Source organism: Dendrobates tinctorius, unplaced genomic scaffold (assembly GCF_039654945.1).
Source record: "Dendrobates tinctorius isolate UK_male_01 unplaced genomic scaffold, ASM3965494v1 ptg000165l, whole genome shotgun sequence".
NCBI classification, from domain to species: domain Eukaryota; kingdom Metazoa; phylum Chordata; class Amphibia; order Anura; family Dendrobatidae; genus Dendrobates; species Dendrobates tinctorius.
Genome location: NW_027361832.1, coordinates 3,658,077 through 3,672,358, shown reverse-complemented (window position 1 = coordinate 3,672,358; position 14,282 = coordinate 3,658,077). Strand labels below are relative to the sequence as shown.

The 14,282-nt window shown below is 48.0% G+C and overlaps 1 protein-coding gene across 4 annotated transcripts in view; it reads right to left on the bottom strand.

The window, feature by feature from the left end:
* Positions 1-14,282, bottom strand: part of PTDSS1 (phosphatidylserine synthase 1) — a 72,165-nt gene that overhangs the window by 26,799 nt on the left and 31,084 nt on the right. The gene's annotated exons all lie outside the window — the stretch shown is intronic.

The window sequence follows — 14,282 nt, the reverse complement described above, 5'->3', positions numbered from 1 at the left end:
GATCAACTATACAACAGTGTGGGCAGTGGATCACGCCCTGGTTTGACCATGAGATGTCCGAGGTATTCAGCTTTGGCCACTAATCATAATACAGCACTGTAGGTCTATTACAGCCCCATTATTGGGACAAGTTATGGCCTCATCTTTGGTTGGATAACTGCATTAAAACAAAATTGCCATCAGGATTGTGCACCATAACCTACAGTGTGTCAGGTCGGCGCCGTTATACTGAATAAAAGATACCTTGGTTGATGAAATACGTCTTGTCTGATATTCTTGAGATACGGGGCAGGGCTTTATGTGGTGCTCTACTTACATAAGCAACTGTATGGGCTTATGACAAGTCACTGATCCTTCACTGACCTGCTGCCTATTTTACAAACTGCATGTAATATTGTGAGGCTTAGAAAAAAAAAATTACATACAGCAAAATGAAGCCAGCACCTGCGTAGTAGAAGCTATCTCTTACCGATAAATGCTACTGCTAGTGTGCAAGCGCAGACATTTTGCTGGAGGAAAAAAAAAATGGCTGCAGCAAAATGGCACCGGCGGCGCAGTAGCGTAGCATCTATAACAAATAGATGCTACAGCGCCATCACTGATGCCATTTGGCTGGATGTAAAAAAAAAAAAAATTGTATGCCCAAAATAGTATATGCATTTTGTAAAATAGGGGGCAGGTCAGTGAAGCCTGTCAAAAAGCCATCCAGATGCATATGTATGGGCCACGGCAGTGAGTGTGTCAGCGTCCCTGCCAGGGGAGAGGAACTTGTAGGGAAGCCAGTACTGCAGTACCCCACCCTTTACACTACCTCTTCTTGAAACCCGCAAGAAATCTTTCCAGAGGTACAGGGGCATGGATGTTCTCCCTGTGCTCCCACGACCTGTCCTCAGGACCGAACCCCTTCCAATCCACAAGAAAAAAGTTTTTCCCTCTTACCTTTTTTGCATCCAGAATATTCTCAACCTCAAAAACATCTTCAGTACTGACTGGAGCAGAAGTGGTACCTGGATCTTTGAAGAAAGAACTGAGAACGACAGGCTTGAGGAGAGACACGTGAAATGAATTGGGAGATCTGTAAAGAGGTCGGAAGTTTGAGCTTATAAGCTACAGGATTTATCTGAGAATCTCAAACAGGTTGATGAAGCAAGGACCCAATTCATACAAGGGTAGCTTGAGACTGACATAACTTGAAGACAGCCAAACCTTATCCCTTGGATGAAAAAGAGGCAGATCCAGATGTAAATTGTCTGATTGTTGAAGTCCTCTGAACGGATGAAGAGACAAAGTGGTCTTGGTGTCTTCTCAGATATTAGAAAAGCCCTTGATGAGGGTTTCAGCAGCAGGAATGTTGGTGGTAGAAGACACAGAGAACATAATATTGGGAAGCTGACCATAGACCACAAAAAACTGTGATTTAGCCAAGGATTCACTCACATGGTTGTTGTAGAAGAATTCAGTCCAAGGCAGAAGTTCAGCCCAACCATTGTGGTGAGTATTGACAAAATGCAGCAGGAAATTGGCCACGTTCTGGTTGACCCGCTCTACCTTGCCATTGGATTGTGGAAGGTAGGCTGAAGAAAAATCCAAGGTGACATTTAGTAGTTTGTAGGTAGCTCTCCAGAAGAGAGGTGTAAACTGGATGACTATTAGAGACTATCTAGAGAGGTAAACCATGAAGGTGGAAAATATTTTGAATGAGCTTCTCAGTAAGCACAGGGGCAGACAGGGGGCCGGACAGTGGTGTGAAATGGGCCATCTTAGAGAAGTGATCCACCACTATCCAGATTATGGTACATAAGGCCAATACTGGAAGATCGGCAATGAGGTCCATTGCGATATGCTGCCAGGGAGCAGATGGTACAGGCAAAGGAAGTAGCCAGTCAATCGGAAGCTGTTTCAGAGTCTTGTTCTGGGCACAAGAAGGCCAGGCAGAAATGAAGTCCACAATATCCTTGCACAGATTCTGCCACCAACAATGTTGGAAAATGAGAAAAGCTGTTTTCTTCTGTCCAACATGACCAGCCAATTTAGACAAGTGACCCCAGTGAAGAACCTGCTTCCTGTCTGGTGCAGCGAAAAAGTTTTTTCCGGATGAGACCAGAAACAAAGCCACTGGAGCAACTGTAACCAGTTTGGAGGGCTCAATAATCTTCCTCCTGGTTGGAAGACAGAAAGGACCGAGAAAGTGCATCCGCCTTACGGACCCAGAGCCAGTTTTATCGCCAACAGTTCTCGATTGCCTATTGAGTAGTTGCCTTCTGGAGCTAAGAAGATTTTAGAAAAGAAACCGCAGGTTGCAATAAGGCTGGAAGGAGACTTCTGGGTAAGAACAACTAAGGCCCATACTGCCAAAAAGAATTGCTTATTATTGTCTGGTCGATGCAGCACAGGAGTGGAGGAGAAGGCCTGTGTTAAAGGGAATCTGTCACCCCTTTTTTCAAATATGAGCTGCCGGCACCGACATCAGGGGCTTATCTACAGCATTCTGTAATGCTGTAGATAAGCCCCCGATGTAACCTGAAAGATAAGAAAAAAAGAGTTATATTATACTCAGTTGGTCTTGGACCAATGGGTGTTGCGGTCCGGTGCCTCCAATCTTGATACGATGCCGTCCTCTGCTCTGACCTCTCCTGGCGCCTGCGCACTGCAGGGCTCTGCTCTGCCCTCAACAGGGCAGAGCAGTGCACCTGCGCCGGAGCGACGACAGGAAGGAAAGAAGAGGACGGCATCATATGAAGATGGGAGGCGCCAAACAGGACTGCGCCACCCATCGGACTGGACCGCCCCCCCCCCGGTGAGTATAAATCTAACTCTTTTTTCTTATCTTTCAGGTTACATCGGGGGCTTATCTACAGCATTACAGAATGCTGTAGATAAGCCCCTGATGTCGGTGCCGGCAGCTCATATTCGAAAAAAAAGGGGTGACAGATTTCCTTTAAGGCGACAAAGACGTTTTCTGCCTCCAGAGTCCATACCTTAGGGTTAGCCCCCTTAAGGGTCAGGACAGAGATGGGAGCAGTTCGAGAGGAGAAATGTGGAATGAACTGGCGGTAATACTTAGCGAATCCGAGAAACCGCTGGATAGCTTTTAGGCTGCCAGTACAGGATCACCTTTCTGGGATCCATTCTCAGTCCAGTCTCAGAGATGATATACTCTGGAAACAGAAGATAGTTTTGCTCGAAGATGCACTTCTCAAACTTGGTGTGCAGGTGACTCTTCCTTAATCTCTGCAAAACCTGGCGTACATCCCTCCTGTGTGTGGGTAGCTCGGGAGAGAATATCAATATGTAGTCGGGGTAAACTACCACACATGAATGGAGAAGATCCCGGAAAGATATCGTTCACAAGTTCTTGGAAGACTGCAGGGGCATTACAGAACCCAAAGGGCATTACGCAATACTCATAATAGCCATCTTGTGTGTTAAAAGCAGTCTTTCAATCGTCCCCCTGGTGTATTCGGATCAGGTTATACGCCTGCCGCAGGTCGAGTTTTGTCAAGACTCTGGGAACTTTGAGGCGATCTAACAACTCAAACGAGGGACAGAGGGCATTTATTCTTGATCGTTATCTCGTTGAGTCCCTTATAATCGATGCAGGGTTGAAGTGATCCATCCTTTTTATTACAAAGTAGAATTTGCTACAGCCGAGGAGGATGACTTCCAGAAAGATCCCCTGGCAAGATTCTTTTTGATATACTCAGACATGGCTCGGGTCTCAGCCTGAGACGGGGGTAGATTTGGCCTCTTGGAGAAGAAGAGCTACGAAGAAGGTCGATATGGCAGTCATACGGACTATGAGGTGTAGCGTATCAGCCACCATTTTTTTCAAATACTCAAATACATCAGCGTACATCCTTAAGCAGAAGTCAAGACAATTACATTTGATGGAGTAGCCGGAGATTGAGCCGGACAAATTGGAACTAGACAACTCTCGTGGCACTTCTGATGCCAATGGAGTACTTCTCCGGATTTCCAATACAAAACAGGCTGGTGTTTTAGTAACCATGGCAGACCTAGAAGCAGAGGATGAGACAAACCAAACAGCACATAGAGAGGAATCTTCTCCGAGTGTAACATTCCTACCCAAAGTTCCACAGGCCCAGTAACAAAAAGAATGATCTCAGAAAGAGGGCTCCCATCCACAGATGATACCACCAAAGGATTCTGCAGATGTGGGATGTGGATATGATACTGTTCCACAATGGCCTATTACATGAAATTTCCTTTAGGAACTAGGTTTCATATAGGCCGATTCAGTTAAATAGATGTCACCACAGGAAACAGATACTAGGAGAGTCAGGGGAGGAGGAGAGTAGTCCTTGCCAGGGTAGACACCTCAACGAACCCTAGGCTTTGAAGTTTTTCGGGATTGGAACGGATTACATGTTTGAGACTGCTGCAATAGAAACACCTCCCATCGGCCCGACAGTCCTCCTGACGGTGCTTGGCCAGCTTCACCTGGTCAATGGACTCAGAAAGGAAGATGTCAAAGTCTGCGGCTTGATCTGCCTTTGAATGGTAGGATGCCAAGCCCAAAACTCTTCTGTCGCAGGTCACCTTCTTGGAGATCTCCTGAAACCTGATGCTGATTCTGGTAGCCAGAGATACTGGGTCATTCAGTGAGGTGGGAATATCACGCCCAACAAATTCGTCCTTAAATCTTCCGGAAAGACTCTCCCAGAAGGTGGCCACCAGCACCTTGTTGTTCCATAAGAGTTCGATGGACAGGGCCTGAAAGCGGATGGCGTACTGGCCCACTGTAAGGTTACCTTGACACAATCTGAGAAGTGAGGAGGCTACAGAGGAAACACAACCAAGCTCAACAAAAAACTTCAGGAAGGCTTCTAAGAAAGTCTGAAGGTTAGTGACAAGAGGGTCACCTCGCTCCCATAGGGGATTGAACCAAGCCAGAGCCTTGCCAGTGAGATGGGACATAATGAAAGCCACTTTGGTCTGATCTGGAGCAAACTGATGGGCCAAGAGTTCAAAGTGCATCATGCATTGATTGATAAACCTGCATCATAGGGCAGGGTCACGTGGAAAAGCTGACAGATGGGGTCCAGAACCAGGAACATAACTGGCAGGCTGATGGATCACGGCCGAGGATGCCGTAGCTTGGGGAGGTGCGGATGCAGTCACAGATGTCAGCGTATCCAGGTGGTCACTGACCGCACGTAGGAGAAGATTTTGTCCTGATGGTCTTTTCTGATAAGAGGTCTGAGAGATCCCATAGCCTGAGCAAACTCTAACGAGGGTGGTGTAACCACTGCACCATGATCTGAAAAGACCCTGGAGGGTTGTGACTACGAGAACACCTGACTTTTTGCTAGAGCCCCTGATGGACTTGGATCCCAATGGACACCAGGTGCTACTCCAAGACAGACCTCGGACACACAGCAGCTGACCCCCAAAGGGGCATATAGACGAAATGGCCAAGACTGAGTGGACTTGATAAGTACAGCCAGGCAAGACAAGAATACAGGAAGACAAGGCAGGTGTAGACAGGTATGACTGGAAGACAGACTGGCACGGCAGGTGCAGAAAGGTATCACTGATATACAGGCTGTTATGGCTAATTGATAAACAGGCAGGTGCTGGCGAGCATGGCTAGAATAAAGGGACACAAGGCAAGAACGGGCAACCAGTTACAGAACAGGTAAACTGCTGGATACTAGGGACCTGACAACTAGTGAGTGTGCAGAAAACTGACTTTACGGCGCGTGCTGTTCTTTAAAGAAACATAGTTCTCGGAGATCTGTGAGCCATGCGCGGACCTCGGGCTGCAGTCAGAGAGGAAGTGTAGGACAGGGCCCGTGGCGGGGGAGGGAAAACGTGCAAGGACGCCAGTGCCATTGTAAGCCATGTATGCACATTCAATCACACCGGATGTAGTGTGCTTTGGATCATGAGCCGTTATAAGTCTTTTGCATACTTTCTTATTCCCATCATTCGAGTACAGGTTGATCTTACTTTCATCTGTACTGTGAGTTATTTTCCAGAACTTAGCAGCTTCTTGATGTTTTTCTGGCAAAGTCTATTACAACCTTTCTATTTTAAGGCTGATTAATGGTTTGTACCAAGTAGTGAACCTTCTGTATTTTCTCTCATAAAGTCTTCTCTGGTAGATAGATACTGAAACATCTTTTCACAGGAGAGTGTTCTTGGGTGGATGTTCGTGAACGGCTTTTTTTGCAGAATGTATCAAACTGTTGATTTGACCATTCCTAACATTTCTGCTTTCTTCATTTTCAGTGTAATAATCGCCTATTTCTCTTCCATTGAGCTCCTTTGACTGTATCTTGTGGGTTCACAGCAACAGCTTCCAAATGCAAATGCCACGCTTGGAATCAGCTCCAGACCTTTTACCTGCTTAACTGATGATGGATTAACAAGAGAATACCTCTTTAAAGAGCTTTTGAGATAATTGTCTAATTACTTTTAGTCCCTATGAAAAGAGGCAGCTACAGTGCCCTGCGAAAGTATTCGGCTCCCTGGAACTTTTCAACCTTTTCTCACATATCATACTTCAAACATAAAGATACCAAATGTAAACTTTTGGTAAAGAATCAACAACAAGTAGGACACAATTGTGAAGTTGAACGAAATTTATTGGCTATTTTAAATTTTTGTGGAAATTCAAAAACTAAAAAGTGGGGCATGCAATATTATTCAGCCCCTTTACTTTCAGTGCAGCAAACTTACTCCAGTTCATTGTGGATCTCTGAATGATCCAATGTTGTCCTAAATGACTAATGATGATGATAAATATAATCCACCTGTGTGTGATCAAGTCTCCGTATAAATGCACCTGCTCTGTGATAGTCTCAGGGTTCTGTAGGAAGCACAAAGAGCATCATGAAGACCAAGGAACTGTCACGGTTGACTGGCGAGTAAACTGGGACCAGGGGCACCTTTCCTGGCCCTGACACTAGGGGGCACCCTAACTCGCCCTGTTCCCCGGGATACCTCAGATGGCGAGGATGCCGGGGCCTCCGCCTTAGCCCTGTCTCCTAGCTTTAGCCCTGCGTCTGTCCCCTTCCCCCCTCCCGGGGAAGAGAGGCACTACCATGTACCGAAGTACACCAACCTGACAGACAGGGGAAGGAGACAAAGGTAAAAGAAAATTCCACTAACAAATAATACTCTCACAAACAACAGAGGTATACACCAGGGTGTGAAGGTCGGGGGTAGAAAATAAAGCAGGAATGGATGAGGAATCTCCAAGCCTACAAACCAAGCAACCGTCGCACAATAAACTCCTCCAGCACTCCAAACACCAGCTTCTCTATCCAGATCTTTGTAGCAAATGCTAACTCAGACAAGATCTGGCCAGCAGACCTAGTTTTTATAGGAGAGAGGAGTGGTTAACCAAGCACAGCTACAAGCAGGGATTTCCACATGGCGGATTAAAGGTACTGTCACACTTAGCGATGTACCAGCGATCCCGACCAGCGATATGACGCGGTCAGGATCGCTGGTGTATCGCTAAGTGGTCGCTAGTGAGCTGCCACACAGGCAGATCTCACTAGCGACATCGCTGGGGACGGGAATCGCTACTTACCTGTCACACCAGGCGATCCTGCGTCCTCCCGCCCGGCTCCACGCGTCGCTCGTCTCTCCACAGGAAGCCCAGCAGGAAGCTGACGACGAGAAACCGTCCTGAACGTTCTCGCGCGATCAGCGATAACCAGCGGGGGAGCCGGTCGTAGGTAAGTATCACACACAGCGATATCGCTAGCAATATTGCTATAACGTCACTAGTTATAGCGATATTGCTAGCGATATCTCTTAGTGTGACAGGCCCTTAACCCCTGTCCTGCTGAAAGAAAACAAACACCCTTAATACGCCGGAGAAGTGCTTCTTCTCAGCGGCAAAGCAGGAGCTGTCAGAGGCTGCGGTCTTCTGGCTCTGTTCTGTCACGGTAACCCCGTGACAGGAACACAACAGGCAGGTCCGTGATACTGTTGTGGAGAAGTTTAAAGCCGGATTTGGATACAAAATGATTTCCAAAACTTTAAACATCCCAAGGAGCACTGTGCAAGCGATCATATTGAAATGGAAGGAGTATCATGCCACTGCAAATCTACCAAGACACGGCCATCCCTCTAAACTTTCATCTCAAAGAAGGAGAAGACTGATCAGAGAAGCAGCCAAGATGCCCATGATCACTCTGGATGAACTGCAGAGATCTACAGCTGAGGTGGGACAGTCTGTCCATAGGACAACAAGTAGTCGTACACTGCACAAATCTGGCCTTTATGGAAGATTGGCAAGAAGAAAGCCACTTCTCAAAGATATCCATAAAAAGTGTTGTTTAAAGTTTGCAACAAGCCACCTCGGAGACACACCAAACATGTGGAAGAAGTGCTCTGGTCAGATGAAATCAACATCGAACTTTTTGGCAACAATGTCAAACGATATGTTTGGCGTAAAGGCAACACAGCTCATCACCCTGAACACACCATCACCCACTGTCAAACATGGTGGTGGCAGCATCATGGTTTGGGCCTGCTTTTCTTCAGCAGGGACAGGGAAGATGGTTAAAATTGATGGGAAGATGGATGGAGCCAAATACAGGACCATTCTTGAAGAAAACCTGTTGGAGTCTGCAAAAGACCTGAGACTGGGACGGAGATTTGTCTTCCAACAAGACAATGATCCCAAACATAAAGCAAAATCTACAATGGAATGGTTCACAAATAAACGTATCCAGGTGTTAGAATGGCCAAGTCAAAGTCCAGACCTGAATCCAATCGAGAATCTGTGAAAAGAACTGAAAACTGCTGTTCACAAACAATCTCCATCCAACCTCACTGAGCTCGAGCTGTTTGCCAAGGAAGAATGGGCAAGAATTTCAGTCTCTCGATGTACAAAACTGATAGAGACATACCCCAAGCGACTTGCAGCTGTAATCGCAGCTAAAGGTGGCGCAACAAAGTATTAAGTTAAAGGGGCCGAATAATATTGCACGCCCCACTTCTCAGTTTTTGAATTTACCCCAAAATTTAAAATAACAAATAAATTTCATTCAACTTCATAATTGTGTTCCACTTGCTGTTGATTCTTCACCAAAAATTTACATTTGGTATCTTTATGTTTGAAGCATGATATGTGGGAAAAGGTTGAAAAGTTCCAGGGGGCCGAATACTTTCGCAAGGCACTGTAGATATTAAACAACGGTAATTCCTAAACCTTTACTAAAATTGGGATATGAATAGCCTCAAAGTAAGGTCATGTTTACACATTCATCAGCATTTGTAAGCCAAAATCGAAAGTGGGTGAAAATGCAGAAGTGGTGCACGTGCTTCTATTATAATTGTCACTGCTGCTGTGCCTGCCGCCCCTGCCCTTCAATCACGTACCTGGTCAGCTGCGGGTAACGGTCCCTCTTGCTTCTCCCCTGGGTCCCGGCACGCTGCTCCTGCACAGTCCCGCTGCGTCTCCAGGCGTCTGCGCATGGGTCGGGTCCCTTAAAGGGCACCTGCACCTTTCTCAAGCATTGTTATTTCTTCGGATGCACCAGCCCTGTGAAACTCGATAGCCAATCCGGGTTAGTCAGGGGCTATTTCTGGACACCTCCTCTATGGGGAGGTGCCTGGTTATTCAGTTCATATCCACTCTATAACCCGGGCCTACGCCTGCTGCCTCGTGCGCTCGCGTCTCTACAGTTTTCCTGTGTACTCCTGCACTCTCGTTCCTTAGTGTTTTTCGAGCCCGCTATATACCCTTACTCTCTTCACAGCCACCTCCCGCTGCAGCCATTCTGCAGTCCAGTCCTGATGTCCACTTCCGGAGTTCCTCCTGCACCCGCCTGTGTCCTGGGATCCGTGTCTCCGGCTCCTGTTCCCTGTAAGCCTCTGCTCAGCCTCGCTCCCCATTCTCTGCTTGAGCCGCCCCTCTTCGTATCGGCTGCCGTGGTTCTGTGACCTCTGGGCTTGCTCCTGACAATCCCTGTATAGGGGTCGGCCTCCACTAGGTCCGCTCGCCCAGGGGTAGGTCAGTTCCATAGTCCAGAGGGTCCACTCTTGCGCTCGCTTCTTTGCAGCGTCACAATAATTTTCCTCTGATTGTTCCACTCCTGGTTTTGGCTTACAAATACTGATGTAAAATACTGACCAAATACTGAATGTGTGAACATGGCCTAAAGCTGAGAGTTTGCACTTTAAGGCAAGCCCATATTGATTAACTAACTGTATATTGAATATGTTTTGGAAAACAGCTGAAATGCCAAAACTTGTGCCACTGTCCAAATATTTCTGGACCTCACTGTATGTGCCACGTACGTTATGAGACGTGGCTGATCTGTTCCAATTCCAACACTGACTGAGGAAGGTCAGAAATTGCACAAACTAAATAGTGCTGAAGATGGCGTCCTATGACCCTGCCACTAAGCTGCACGCCGACCTTGTCTGTGACCAGAGATAGGCGATCGCAGCGTAACGAAATCGGACTGAGTCACTCCATGACCCGAAAAGTACTGCGACACCATGTCGCAAAAAACATCCAACTGGTTCTGACGGCAATGAGTGTGACCGCCACATACGCTCAATGAGGAGGGGCGGCCACATACTCGGGGCCATAGATTGCACAGTATGTACTTATCTTAAGGACACAATTTTACGCTGGGGCCCCACTTAGTGCTTGAAGTGTGAGCTGCCAACAATCCACTTCCGAAAAATTGCATCATTAGAAATGAAAAGCTCCACTCAAGATCAGTACATCTAAGGCTTGGGCAGACGACAGAATTATCGGTCTAAGTGCGATCTGAGAAAACACTGAATCGTACTCAGACCAATGTTATTCTATGGCGCCGTGCACATGTCAGATTTTTTTCCTCAGGCAGAAAGTGTCCAAGGAAAAAATATACATTAAAAAAATAAAAGTAAATACCATCAAGTCTGAGTTTGATCCGATATTTGGATCGCACTTGGCCATGCAAGTCAATGAATGTGCGGAAAATATTGGACTGCACTCAAGATGACATCTGAGTGCAGGATGATTTCAGCACACTGACACAATGAAGACGGAGAATTTTTTGTCTCTATCTTCTCCTTTTCTGAAAGAATCGGCTCATACTATGAGAGCACAGTCAGCACTCGTGTCACCAATCTCCTGTGCCCACTGTCGGATTTAGGAATAATAAAGTGTCACCTATCACAATCTGCTCCTCCCGAAAATCATTAGTGATGAGCGAGTATACTCGTTACTCAAGATTTCCCGAGCATGCTCGGGTGTCCTCCGAGTATTTTGGCGTGCTCGGAGATTTAGTTTGTGTCGTCTCATCTGCATAATTTGAGGCTGCTAGACAGCCTGAATACATGTGGGGATTCCTAACAAACAGGCATTCCTCACATGTATTCAGCCTGTCTAGCAGCCGCAAATCATGCAGTTAAGGCGACACAAACTAAATCTCCGAGCACGCCAAAATACTCGGAGGACACCCGCGCATGCTCGGGAAATCTTGAGTAACGAGTATACTCGCTCATCACTAAAAATCATTTGTACTGAATTTAACGCCTACAATATTTGTCACTGATTGATTGATAAGAGAAGGTGGAGAAACCCTTTTTTGTTTCCTCTCATCCGTGAGGAAACTCTGACCAAACTCTGGGGAAACTTGCTCCGCTTTTCTCGCACATGTCCAAAACCCTGAGGTCTGAATGAGGCCCTATCGGTGATAATAATAATAATGTATTGTGCCTTCAACATCCTAACATCACACTGAACAACACAGCTCCGGCTGTGCACACTCAGCCATTCCCCAACCTGCAGAGTGACGCCGCGCCCGGCACAGGGGTCGCCTTCTGCTCCGAGAAAGATCGATTCAGGATGTCGATTATCTATAGATCTGTAGAAAGGCTGGCACTCCTGAGTCTCTGACATATGAGAGGACTAAACTGATAACAAATAAGCTGCATTTATAATAACATAATAAATATTTAGAATAAAGGTTATTTTTTATCAATTTAATCCCCCTGTGCAGCGACATTTCTCTATATACAGGATACACTCCAGCAGTCAGGTGGCGGTGACATTTATCTGACACAGGGTGATACCGGCCGTCCGGCACGGCTATGTCCTCCGGGATCGCTCCCCTACGTCGCTGCAGCTCCCGGAATTTCCTCTTTTCATCCTTTCCCACCTGGTAAATCCCCAACTTTGTGCTTTTGCTGATTTCCCCCCCCCCTCACCTTCTGCCAAGAGCCAGAGACACAGGACAGATCAGAGGAGCGGGACAATCCCAAGGAAAATCTACAAAGGTTAGTGGTCCATCATGGGGGTAGTAGTCTGCCCAGGGACAAGGTTAGTGGTCCATCATGGGGGTGGTAGTTTGCCCAGGGACAAGGATAGTGATCCATCATGGGGGTAGTAGTCTGCCCAGGGACAAGGTTAGTGGTCCATCATGGGGGTAGTAGTCTGCCCAGGGACAAGGTTAGTGGTCCATCATGGGGGTAGTAGTCCGCCCGGTGACAAGGTTAGTGGTCCATCATGGGGGTAGTAGTCTGCCCAGGGACAAGGTTAGTGGTCCATCATGGGGGTAGTAGTCCGCCCAGGGACAAGGTTAGTGGTCCATCATGGGGGTAGTAGTCCGCCAAGGGACAAGGTTAGTGGTCCATCATGGGGGTAGTAGTCTGCCCAGGGACAAGGTTAGTGGTCCATCATGGGGGTAGTAGTCTGCCCAGGGACAAGGTTAGTGGTCCATCATGGGGGTAGTAGTCTGCCAAGGGACAAGGTTAGTGGTCTATCATGGGGGTAGTAGTCTGCCAAGGGACAAGGTTAGTGGTCCATCATGGGGGTAGTAGTCTGCCCAGGGACAAGGTTAGTGTTCCATCATGGGGGTAGTAGTCCGCCAAGGGACAAGGTTAGTGGTCCATCATGGGGGTAGTAGTCCGCCCGGTGACAAGGTTAGTGGTCCATCATGGGGGTAGTAGTCCGCCCAGGGACAAGGTTAGTGGTCCATCATGGGGGTAGTAGTCTGCCCAGTGACAAGGTTAGTGGTCCATCATGGGGGTAGTAGTCTGCCCAGTGACAAGGTTAGTGGTCCATCATGGGGGTAGTAGTCCGCCCAGTGACAAGGTTAGTGGTCCATCATGGGGGTAGTAGTCCGCCCAGTGACAAGGTTAGTGGTCCATCATGGGGGTAGTAGTCCGCCCAGTGACAAGGTTAGTGGTCCATCATGGGGGTAGTAGTCCGCCCAGTGACAAGGTTAGTGGTCCATCATGGGGGTAGTAGTCCGCCCAGTGACAAGGTTAGTGGTCCATCATGGGGGTAGTAGTCCGCCCAGGGACAAGGTTAGTGGTCCATCATGGGGGTAGTAGTCCGCCCAGTGACAAGGTTAGTGGTCCATCATGGGGGTAGTAGTCCGCCCAGTGACAAGGTTAGTGGTCCATCATGGGGGTAGTAGTCCGCCCAGAGACAAGGTTAGTGGTCCATCATGGGGGTAGTAGTCTGCCCAGTGACAAGGTTAGTGGTCCATCATGGGGGTAGTAGTCCGCCCAGTGACAAGGTTAGTGGTCCATCATGGGGGTAGTAGTCCGCCCAGTGACAAGGTTAGTGGTCCATCATGGGGGTAGTAGTCCGCCCAGTGACAAGGTTAGTGGTCCATCATGGGGGTAGTAGTCCGCCCAGTGACAAGGTTAGTGGTCCATCATGGGGGTAGTAGTCCGCCCAGTGACAAGGTTAGTGGTCCATCATGGGGGTAGTAGTCCGCCCAGTGACAAGGTTAGTGGTCCATCATGGGGGTAGTAGTCCGCCCAGTGACAAGGTTAGTGGTCCATCATGGGGGTAGTAGTCCGCCCAGTGACAAGGTTAGTGGTCCATCATGGGGGTAGTAGTCCGCCCAGTGACAAGGTTAGTGGTCCATCATGGGGGTAGTAGTCCGCCCAGTGACAAGGTTAGTGGTCCATCATGGGGGTAGTAGTCCGCCCAGTGACAAGGTTAGTGGTCCATCATGGGGGTAGTAGTCCGCCCAGTGACAAGGTTAGTGGTCCATCATGGGGGTAGTAGTCCGCCCAGTGACAAGGTTAGTGGTCCATCATGGGGGTAGTAGTCCGCCCAGTGACAAGGTTAGTGGTCCATCATGGGGGTAGTAGTCCGCCCAGTGACAAGGTTAGTGGTCCATCATGGGGGTAGTAGTCCGCCCAGTGACAAGGTTAGTGGTCCATCATGGGGGTAGTAGTCCGCCCAGGGACAAGGTTAGTGGTCCATCATGGGGGTAGTAGTCCGCCCAGTGACAAGGTTAGTGGTCCATCATGGGGGTAGTAGTCCGCCCAGTGAC